This window comes from Labrus bergylta, chromosome 6, assembly GCF_963930695.1.
Source record: "Labrus bergylta chromosome 6, fLabBer1.1, whole genome shotgun sequence".
Taxonomy (NCBI): Eukaryota; Metazoa; Chordata; class Actinopteri; order Labriformes; family Labridae; genus Labrus; species Labrus bergylta.
The window spans coordinates 8,351,753-8,364,075 of record NC_089200.1 but is presented as its reverse complement, the minus strand read 5'-3'; the positions used below and the strand labels follow the sequence as shown (position 1 = coordinate 8,364,075).

Here is a 12,323-nt window from a genome sequence, read left to right as displayed (position 1 = left end):
GTCAATGTGAGGCCTCTGTGCTACTTAGTTTAGTTTGTTTATTTAAAAGGACAATGTGCACTTACATTAAATGTTTGCAATAAACAAAGAGATGGGCGCACCAGATTTAACTAAAAGTTACATTCCATCTGTAGTCCATTGCTACTGGATAATAGGTTGGGTGTAATCGGGAGAAAGGGGGATAAAATCTGATACAAGTTGATGAAAAACTAAATGTGGGAACATAGGGCCTAATTTTGAAAAAAATCTTAGAAATGTGGTAACATAGGGCTGTGGGAACATAGGGCTGTGGGAACATAGGGCTTAGGGAACATAGGCACGCTCCAGCAAGGCCAATGCTGATATAAAGAAATGGACCAGCTGGGACTTATCCTTGTCATGACATTTATATAACCCTCCTATTAACTGATATTTTCATCTGTGGAGTAACCTAGGTTATGCAATGCTTGGTTGTACGGATCTATTTGACTTGAATATATTTTATTGTTGCACAGTTCATACGCTGCGATGCTGTGGACATGTCAAGGTAAGATAAACTCAACGATGCATCTTTTAACCGTTGACTAGTGCATATCCAGCATAGCGGTAGGACTGTAGGTAAATGTACTAGAAAAAATGCAACTGTATTGATCAAACTGAGAATAATCCTAATTATTGCAGCCTTTATTAAATGAAAATTGGAGCCAGATCATTTTTAAATGTAACTTGTTCAACCATTGTTCTTCAAGTTCTTAGTTATACTCACAACAGACTGTGTGTGTGTGTGTGTGTGTGTGTGTGTGTGTGTGTGTGTGTGTGTGTGTGTGTGTGTGTGTGTGAGTGTGTGTGTGCATGTGCTATGCAGAGTAGATGAGAGTACCAGAAGGACAGAAAGAACATGTGTGTGTAGGCAGAGCTCTTGCTTGGTTTTGTGTACGTGTGTGTGTGTGTGTGTGCTTTTTTTATGTAACACTTGGTTGCCTATTCAGTGGCGAGATTCATCCTTCCTCAACCCGTCTGCCTCCTCCACACACAAAGTCTCTTGCAGAACGTATCTTCCTCATCTTATTGCAAAAAGATAAATGCACTCTCGTCTTACTTTTTACTATATCATCCCCTTTTTTTGCAATGTTTTCTATATTAATGAATATAAAGATAACAGATTGGAGATACTGTGGGAGAAGCTGCATCTATGACTTGTTTTTTCCAGAACGAGTATAATGTTATCGTATCATGTTACCTTGTGTGCCATTGTGCATGTGTACACTGTAGTTACAGATACTCGCACAGCAAAATACTACTACTACTACTAATAATAATAAGTAGTTACTTTATTTGTATAGCACCTTTCATAGAAGTGCTGCAGCTCAAATTGGATTGCATTAGATTGCATAGGTGGTTATAGACCACTCTCTGCTTTTAAACAACTTGAAAACTTGAATTTGTTTAAATAAAAAAAGCTGCAAGTGCTTTTAAATTTACCTTTCAGATAGGCTGCAGTGTGTGAAGATAGGCAATGTCCAGCCATCTTTTCTCACCTGCAAAAGGAGTTCCCCAAGGTTCAGTTCTCAGACCAGTGTTATTGACTATTAATAACACTTTTATTAATGACATTACTGCCTCATTGAATAATTGCAATATCCATCTTTATGCCGATGAGAGTATGTATTGAGAGTGCAATACAGTATTACACATATCTTACAATTTGAATACCTCACTTGTTCTTACTCACAATAATAAGTGAGGGCTGCTATTGTTCTTACTATTGTAAGTGAGGGCTCAATTTGTTCCCGAGGGATTTAAAAAACAAAATGAATAAATGGAATAATGTTTTACCTGATGTGTAAGGCTCACAACCAAAAAATTATGTTAAATTAACAGATTTGTCATGCTGTAAAGCTCCATTTAATTTCAATAATCTCAAACTAGCATATATTTTAATGCTTCAGAACTTGTATGTTAAAGAATTGTCCAATTGTTGTTGTCGAGCAATTCATCAAGTTAACAAACTTGTTCCAGATACTCGATAAGAAAAGTGTTTCAGTGTATTGTCAGGCTTCTAACAAAGAATCTGCTGAGATGTGAAATCCCACATTGACAGCCCTGTTGCTGACCTCTCAGCCATCTCAAGCCCCCCAACCCCTTCCACTTCACATTTATTTTCCCGTCCTTTCACCCACAGCATCACTGAACAGCACAGCTCCACTTCACAGATGTGCTCCGGTTGTCCTTGGAGAGTTCCCTTTGCAAACAAAAGCCCTCTTCCCCCTTCGCCTTCCTCTGATTCCACCCCCCCCTTCTGCCTCTCCCTCTGTCCGTCTCCCCTGCTCTCTCTCCCCCAACGATTTCACACCACCGAGCATGCCGCGTGTATAGCTCCCACTCGCTGGCTAAAGAAACACTTCAGTTCTGAGCCGTGCAGATTTTTATACAAAAAAACACACCAGCATTGGCTAGAAGGAGGCTGCAGTCTGCCAAACGCACGTTGCAGAGAGGCAGTGTTAAAAAGGAAGATCAGCCAGAGTCCAGCAGCTCTCGTGCACACAAGACTCAAGGTAAAGGATCCATATTCATTTACTGAACTAGGTGACGAGGTGTTATGTAACTCTGCCGTGGACTGAAGCTCTGAGCTTTACTGAGGTCTTTGTCATTCTTTACGGTTCATATCACTGATTATTATCTGCTGCTTTGAACAGAGGCTTTCTGCTAAATCAAAAAAAACGTTGGTGATTGGCATTACTGTGGTTTATTTTGTAAATATGAATCCAAGAATACAAGTATACAAGTAGAAGCTTCATACAACAGATTTCTACATGCTTTTATCCTGCAAATGTATTTGTGTGTGTGTACCCTTTGTGTGGCTTTCTGTTTACATTTCTGCTAAAGCTATTTGTTATTCACGCATGCTGCAGTTCGATTCCCTGTAAGCACGATTGAAATCCATTTCACACCCGCCCACCCCTCCCTTCATGATGAAAGCTCTGAGGGCTTTTCAGTCCAGTAAATGTCACTCATCAGGGCTATCAAAGATGGAGTAGAGCTTTGAAGCCCACACAAGTGGCACCTCAGGCTGAATGTTATCCAAACCCTGCCATAACACAGCCCCTTATTTCTACTTGTCCTGTCAGTGGGTCAGTAGCTATCACACTTACCATACTTGAAAAAGTGTTATTAACTGAGCACAAGAGGTACTGGTGAGGTCGATTGTTCCCATAAGACCAAAAGGCTTTCTACTCATACCACTGCATGCAAATCTGTACCGGACAAAAATAAACCAATGGTTAACATGGAAAGGTTGCAACTTGGTAATGTCAGCCACAAAACAACTTTGTAAGATGTGCTTGAAATTTAAAAATAGATAAGAATGGGTTTCATAAAACACGACCTTGGTTTATGGACTGTGTTTTTAATGACCCGTCCATCACCATAGAATAAAATAGAATAGAACTTTATTTGTCCACAAAGTGGAACATTTTCTTTGGCTTCACAAGAACAAGACAAAAAACATTATGACAAACAGGACAACATTCAAGCACAGCAGGAAACCAGTCCTCGACAACATCACAGTCAGCATGGTTCGTGAATTTAAAATAATAATTTAGTATAATAATAAGCCAGAGTTTTATGACATTTCATAAAGTTATAGGTTTAAAAACATTAATTTCATAAAACAATGTGCAGTTGAGGGGGTCGTTTTTTCCTTTATGAATTTAAGAATTTTATCGCATTTGCTACAAATTCTTTTTTATAAACATTTTTTGTGGCTCTTGGCAGTCTGAATCGCCGACCTGATGGAAGCACTTGCTTTGCTTTGATGCCTCTTGATCCTCGTTTCTTTTTTCTTTTTTTATGTATTTATTTTAATTACAAGGACCAACAAATGAACACAATACACAACAACCCACAACAACAACATACAGACACATTACAACAAAACAAAAAGACAAACAAAGATTAACAACAGCAGTTTTCACAATCAGTAGAGCTAAATAAAATAATTCATATTCTATTCAATTGTATTTGATGTTCCTATACACATTACACTGAACCATTCCTCTTTTAGAAATATTGCCAATGGGGACCATTCCCTTACAAAAACCTCAAGAGTACCTCTGAGTACATGAGATAATCTCTCCAAAGGCAAGAGGGACATCAGTTTTTCATACCACATTGAGATATCAGGAGGATCTTCATCTAACCATTTCTGTAACACTGTGAGGCGTGCAGCATACAAAGTAACTCTAAGAATGTACTGGTGCCTACGGTCACAGAAGTCCAGTCCAAGAACAAAATGATGAGGATTTAAAGGAATGTAACGCCCAAATATTTTCTTTATCTAATTTTGGACCGAGAGCCAGAATTCCGGACCCCTCCGGAATTCCAACGATCAATAAATTTGACTGCCTGCTCTTATTCTCATAATAATCCACCTTAGATTGTGGTGAAGCCGTATTTTTCTCCAATACATTTATGCGTTTTAGTGCATCGGCCACGTCGTCTTCTGCTTTACTCAATCTTTGTTACATCTCGACGTATGCAAAATCTCGACGTATGCCAAGTTGTTCATAGTGGTGTCAAGTTGAATAACCTTCTAGTCTATTATTTGGAGATTTTGGAGAACCTCTTTTTTGCTGTCTTCAATTGCACAGAGTATCGTTTCCATTGTGTGTTCACCTGCCATTGTTCAAGACACAGAAAAAAAATGCCACTGCAGCGTGGAGTTTCAAAAACATGCTGCCAAGGCTTCCTGGGATTACATTTTCAATCCAGTTTCAAATCTTTCGATTCATGTATTAAACATCTTTCACCAAACTAATATTTGATACCAATGTTCAATATAACTTAGACAGACAGGCAGGAGAGCAGAGCTCACTCATACACGTCCTTCCACACTCCCATCTTTCCTGTGTTTTCACAGATCCTCGTTTCTTAATTTTAGTTTTATGTCCTGCTGTTGTCCGGGGGTTCTTTAATAGCTTTTGATTCTTTGCCAGTCTGGAGCAGTCATTGGGTAGATTTAAAAACAGGTCACCCATTCTTGCGTGAGGTTCAAGAGACAACAGGTGCTCCTGGCTGTAGGTGATCAGGCCATTGTTTGCATGTAGTCCGTTACATAAATAACTGATATTACATCAATGATGACTTTTGATTTGCTAGGTACTCAAACCGTCGCTGTGTTTGAAGGTTTGTTTTTTTACCAATTGACCACCCCCTGCCTCCACCCCATAAAATAGGTATGCAAGTTGTGACATGTACAAGATGTTATGTTGCATAGTCTACTTTTGTTACGGTCAATGTTGACATCAGAATTCACCAAGATTCCTGGTCTCCTGGATGAAAGTCAAGTCTAGTGTATTTATACAGCACATTTCACAAGACATGAATTTACTCAATGTGCTTCAAAGTAAAAGTAGACAATATACATATTAAGAACATTATACTATAATGTTTATATTACTATAAAACACAAGATTCAAGCTTTTTGTTTTGAATGCATAAAAAACAGCAACATACAAAAAGGGAGTAGAAATATTTGAATAGAAATTAAGCGCAAGATATTCTCCAATCATTTATGATTTGGCCAAAAGCTTATGCAAAGAGACACTGTTTTAGTAGACCTTGGTGCATGTCATAAAGAGGCCAATAATTGGACCATAATAACTGAAAGCCCCCTTAGCTGATCTGGAATTCATTTTGGGTATGCTGAGAAGACCTCTATTTGACGATCTGAGGGACCGGTCTGGTGTGTACTTAGTCAGCATGTTAACAACATTGGAGGGAGCGAAGCAGTTCATAGATTTAAAAAGAACAAGTAGTATTTAAAATCAACTCTTTGCTCCGGTGAAAAGTGGTTAAAATGGGAGTGATGTGTCCTGACTTTTTCGTTTTAGTTGGCAGCAGCATCCTGAATAAGCGGGAGTTCATAATACGGTACCTGTTTTTGCAACTCCAGCAAAAAGTGCATCGCAATAATCAAGTCTGCTGGAGATGAAAGCGTGAACCAGCTTTTCAGAGTCTGACTGTGACAGGAAACATTGAACTTTGGATAGGTTTCTGAGATGGTAGAACGCCATCTTGGAGATATTTGTTACACGCTTTTGAAAGTTGAACTCAGCATCTAGAGTCACACCTTGGTTTTCTCCGGCAATGGGGATAGCAAAGAGATAATGTGGCCCCATAGAGTCTTGTGAAAGTCCTGTGTCCATTGAGCTCTCTGTCCCCCTGATCACACCTCTACCCTTGTTACACTAGATCACCTGAATTCCAGGTTTCTTCCTTCACAGTTACTTCACTGTTATTGCTGGGCTGCACCTGGCAATGGCCTCCTACTAACTGTACAGAAAGTTACTAAAGTTGATCTCGTTAATAAGGCACATGTCACCAGGTGCACATATTGCAGGGAAAACAAACAATATTTTACATCAGGAGGTCTGCATGCAGGTTATACTGATTTTAAATAGTTTTCAAATATGTATCATTTATAATTTATACTTGACTTGATATAGACTTTTTAGACTTTAATGTCCCCATGGGGAAATTCCTTTTCACAGCCCCGTTTCTGTCCAACAGACAATTCCCACCAAAGCACAGCAAAGTTAAACAACAATCAGAACTTCCCACTCTGGCCTGTTCAGCGGGGCCTGTTGTTCAGGGCAGCTGTAACAGCAGGGATCAGGCTTTCTGCACCTCAGTGCTCTGGGCCGCCGTTCTGAGGGAAGTGGGGTGAGGTGGGTGTTCAGTTCATGTGTGGTGTCCTGGTATATTGAGGTTGCAATGCGTGTTATAGCCCTGTTGTTGGATTCTGTTAGGTTGGGTGTGGGGAGACAGATTATTCTGGGAACTGTGGTTGTGTTTGGCCTTGTTTTTAACAAATAACATGTTTTAGAAGCAGGTGGAATAGTACATTAGGATGGGCTGGATCATTCTCTGAGATAGCAGCAGGAGGATATGGGGGGCAACATAAAGTCCTATCAGTTTGCGAATGGCTGACAATCGTTGATGGCTCTTTTTTTGGATGTCACTGGTCTGCGGTTGGATAACTGAGTTGGTTGTCTAGTGTCACTGCATAGTATTTGAAACTGTCAGCAATGTCGTCTGTTTAAGTTCTCAGTCATCAAGTTCATGGTAAGATTCAAGCTTGATCTAAAGGCAACTGGACTGGTAGAAAATCTTGAACCAGTCCAGTTGCCTTTGGATCAAGCTTCAAATGTATCAACTATTTATGCTATTTAACGCTGATAGTGGATTGAAAATCATATAATGCGCTCATTATTCAATCCCAATCCATGAGGTTTGTTGCATGTCATCCTATCGGCTCTAGGCTTGTTTTTATGCCCATATCTGCTGTCAATTGTGTAGCAAAATTCACAATTTTCATTGCATTCTTTCCGAGGCATGGTCTGACATTTGTAGATTGTATCCATAAAGTTGTTTGTGAGTCTTATTCAATTTGGTCAACCGTACACAAGGTGCTTCAACAGTGAGATTTTCTGCAAGAATTCAATATTAGTTCTGTTTTCTTTGAGATTTGTATTTGGTTGAAGGACAACTCGATGAGAACTGTTACAGCCAGGTCTTTGGATTTGTACCCAGAACAAAAAAAAAAAAGACATCTAGCAAACGCGAGAGCAAACACATTACATTGTAAACTGTTGGAGAGATAATAGATTCAGGGTGTATGGTCACAGTGTGCAGCAGAAATGTCACAACATGTGGGGATTCGAGCATGCGAGCAAGTGCACTGCTGCGGCTCAACAATACAAGTCAGTGTGTGCGCCCTACATGCATATGACAACAGCGTTTCAAATCCTTCTCTGGAGTAATGCTTTCAGTAGACAGAGCCGCAGGCACAGGAGCCGGTCTGCTTTCTGCAATGCAAAATAAATCCCTGGAACAGACTGATTACATAAATGGATAAAGGCAGTATGAGCGATAAAAAGACAGGAGTTCAGTCACAGTAAAAGCTGAAGAGAAGAAAGCACATGCTCAGATTTAAAAATACCACAGAGTCCTGTACATGACATTATGTTACATATGCTGCCGAGGGTTTCTGGAAACTCCATTACTATGATCCACAATGTTTACAAACACAAGTCAGCCATTTTGCTTTTCCTGGCTCAGCCACAAAATGTATCAAATACTCTCAGGGCTCCTACACCTCCACATGACTCCCATCACCATACTTTATTATATTATTTGAATGTGTTTTTATCACTCTTGCTAAATCAGAGTGGAGCCAAAAATTGCAATGAAATGGCCAGAAGCTGATTCCTACCCCTCAAGTCCTAAAGAAACCTCAGAGAAGGATCAATCATACTCAGATATGGCCTACACTGGATGACAAGCTCTAATTTTATCACCAAGCAAACCGTCCCTCCAGAAGCTACTGCAAGCCAGTGGTGTGCCCTTATCATCGTGACCACCACTGACATGCGTGTGCTTTTAATAGCTCCGTCCAAGCCATGACAACGAGATTTCCTTGAGTGTAATCTGACATAGCAATGAGTCATACTCGGGTAAAGTTTGGGAAGCCTCACTTGCTCTTTTAGTCTTAAAGTAAGTATAAGTGTTTTGTACATCAAGTTCAGTCAGCTTTGGGATTTCCGGTTTTTAAGACTGAATATAGAAGTCGGAATCAGTGCCATAGATATAAATACAGGGCTGTCGAAGGATGATCATTTTTTAAAAGCTTAATTTTCTAAGTTGGTTGGGAATTATTGCATGTTTAAAAATACATGCATTTGCATTTCAAAACAGTTTTAGTTATGCTTTCATTTTGTATTTTGTACTGCCTTAAGCTTATTTTGCTTCGCTTCCTGTTAGGATAAAAACCTGCTTTCAGTGTAAGGAGACAAACAGAACTATGAAGAGATCTCCGACCAACATTTCCAGGTCATTAGAGACACGATTCTTAATTAATGCAAAGTTTAATGTGTGCCCAGTCGTGTGTCATTAGGGAGCGTAGCTGGTTGCATAGAAATTTACATTAAATGCCATCGAGAAGCCAAAAAAAAGTGAAATTGCTGGCCGCTGAATGTTGACATGTCAGGTGGCTAACCCGCTAGACGACTTGGCCATCATGTAGCTTTGGCTAATGACTGGGGTAGAGGATGAGTATTACTTTGTAACCAGGATGCCGGTTGCTCTGGTCAACTAAGTCACTGCTTTGTAGCTCTTACTTAGCTCGACAAATGTTCTATCGACTGCAAATCATTTATAGCTTGTATTTATATACAGCATGATGCAATTTGCAAACACATTATTGTTACATTACTAAGCTTCTCATACAACATTCACGCACACTTAAATGAGTGCAGTCGTTAATGAGCAAAACTTTATTTAATCTTCATTGGCAGTAACAGTGATTTGTAACCAACCTTTGTTTGTAACTGTCAGACATAAGTGTCTTTTATTTATTGCATTTTTGTGCTTGCTTAATTATTTTAGTACATTTTTTTCTTACACTCTAGTTTTTACTTATTCCTTTCAATTTTTCTTAGCTTCTTAGAAAACCAAAGGTTGTTGATTTAAGCAGTCTTGTATTTATCTATCTTCTGGTTATTTTAATGATTTGTTGTCTGTCTTTAAATTGATTCTTTGATGACTCAAAGTCATTGTAATTGAGGGATCCCCCTTATTGATCTTTAGAGTAGAGTAATGAATGAATCTAGGATGGAAGCCAAAAACCCAGACTCAAATAATGATACAGCGTCTACTACATTCAGAGTGAGATAAAATTGTACATTCACTGTATTTGGTCAAGGTGTTAATTTTTTCAAATCCGAGCCCCAAGCCATTTCTTCTCCTCTCCAAGTGAAAGCAACATTGATTTACAGAGCATCTTTTTTTATCAAAAAGAGGTAATATAATTTTCTATTATAGGTGATATAAGTCGGTGCATGTGTTTGATAATATTGATAATATTTCAAGGTGGCATGAATGCAAAAGAACATGAGTGTACCTGTGTGAAGAGAGGATTAAATGATTGGACACAGTTCTATTATGAGAGTAGATGGGCCATCTTGTCAGGTTACCAAACAGGCTGTACTGACAGATAATGTACCATGTCCCTGTGAGGCCTGCTCAGTGCATTTCTGTTCTTTCCGTGGATTAAAGTATAAACTGCTGATGCGGGTGAATGGGATACAGATTAAGCTGATAGAAATAGATAAATAAGTAAGAGGCGGGCCTGCGTTGTGGGGGAGTGATATTGATCAAAGAGTACATGAGTGAACCTTTCTGGGGAGAATGTGGATGAAAATAGTATCAGGGTATAACATGATGAAAAGCCCCTTGGCAGCTTTATCCCAGGTTCACCTTTAAGACTATTAGAAGTGAGAAATGTGCTCAGCTGTAACCAGAGGGGGGTCTCAGGGGACTGAAAAACCAGAGTTATAGAAAAAGATGCATATCAAGGAACATGAGTCACCAGTGGAAAACTTTCACTTTTAAATAAGAGCTCATTTCTTTTATTGCTTTCAGAATGAAAAACAATAATTTTGATATCACAAAAGAAGGAAATAAGAGAAAAGTCTGCATGAAAATTGTTCTAAAAATAGCTATCACAAACTATTAACAATTCAATATATGCATGTTTTTTTGAGAGAAAAGGACCAGATGTACGACACTCAGCAATCAGACACAAAGATTTACTGACATAATGTGTTATTTTGATCAGAAATATTATCTGTTTTTTTTTTTTTTTAAATGTCTTGATATAAATGGATGCAGAGATGCTCCAAATCTCATGGTTGCATAATTATCCTCACACCTGCCTTTGGCCACATCTACAAGATTCTCCTGCAGCGTGGGGACAGCTGTACGTGTGACTATTACTCACAGCTGCTGCTTTTTATAGCAACTGATTACTTAATTCATTAGCCACTGTCAGCGGTGATATCTGAATCATTATTAAATGTCAAGGGATCAATTATTCAGTTTAGCACACTGTTATTGAAATAGACCTGCAGGCTGCTTATAAATAGAGGACAACAAAAAAAAAAAAACATAGAAGAATGGTGTTATTAAAGTTGACCTATTATGATGATCCCCATTTTAAAACCAACCTGTGGTGTTACATCGCTAGGTTCCCATATTAAAAGTGGGCAAAGTTTCAGCTCATGGGGGAAACTTATGTTGGAGTAATCCCAGGATAAGTCTGCAGGGTGGGCTGATCTGCTTGTCCTCGCGACCATATGCAAATTGCAGCGACTGAGTCGTTGTAAAACAAATGATTTAAAGCTCCTGTGAGGAGTTTTTAGATGGATATAAAACAGAATGAAAATGATACTGAAAATTTTTCAGACAAAGTGATAAACAGCACGCTGCAGAAACAACCCTTTTTACATTTTCCATGCAAAAGATGCACAGTGACATGTTTGACTGTTAAAAGACAGCAGGATGAAAACTCTACTGACACATACAGGACTATATCAGCAAATGGATATATGGTAGTGCTTCGTCCACAGGGGGGCACCAAAATCAAAGCAAATTCAATTTTTAGCTTTAAGTATTGATATAAAATGTTTCTGACATCCAGCACTCTATGCATTTATTATGCAAGATGCATGAGAAAAGGTTAAGTATTTGCACCTCTGCCAGCGTTATTAGAAAAACTGTTAGAAAAACAAAAAACACACTCAACAATTAATGTAAGTGAATGAGAAGAGGCGTTTTGGACTTCCAGGTGTTTCTGAATTAAAACAGAATCTGGTGTCACTTCAGGTCAGAGTCTATTTTCAGTTGTGTTTTCCTGGAACACACCTGAGCCATCTGAGCACAGCAGATGTCTGGGATGGACAGATATAAACCTCAAATCAGCCCTAATCCTCTCCGTGTTGTTTCTAATGGTGGCAACACATCAGATGGTTTGACACATACTTCTGTAGGCAGTTGGGCATCCGCTCTGCAGGAAGGGGACACACAAATACACATGAGCAAACACACAAGTGCAAGACCACAGTGTTGTGCTTCTGTGACTAAAGACCCAAATCTAAAAACTCAGCTGCAAGAGAGGAAAAGGGACATGCCAGGACTTGCCAAGAGTGGATAGCGGTCCAGGCAGCCTGAGTCACGGTGCATCTTAATTAGCCTGAAAACTGTGAAAACTGTGTCTGGGAATCAAAGGAGTGAAACTCGATTATGAATGTGATAATATTTTTAAAACATTTGGCAGTGGTTACACCAACATGTGAGAGACGTCCAGATTTTTGTACATTGTCTCTTTGTTTTAACACTTATGAATGAAGTCGAAACTATCAAAAGAAGCCAATAACTTTTGAGATGAGATGAGATGAGGTTCAACTTTATTGTCATTACACATATACAAGTATAGAGTAACGAAA

The 12,323-nt window shown here is 39.0% G+C and overlaps 1 protein-coding gene across 1 annotated transcript in view; it reads left to right on the top strand.

Moving 5' to 3' along the window:
• Window positions 1-2,270: 2,270 nt before the first annotated feature.
• The window catches only part of LOC109986572 (regulator of G-protein signaling 8), a 32,030-nt gene continuing 21,977 nt past the window's right edge, over window positions 2,271-12,323 (top strand). Inside the window, exon 1 of the mRNA XM_020637281.3 lies at window positions 2,271-2,534. The gene's annotated coding sequence lies outside the window, so the exon portion shown is untranslated. The remainder of the gene's footprint in view (window positions 2,535-12,323) is intronic.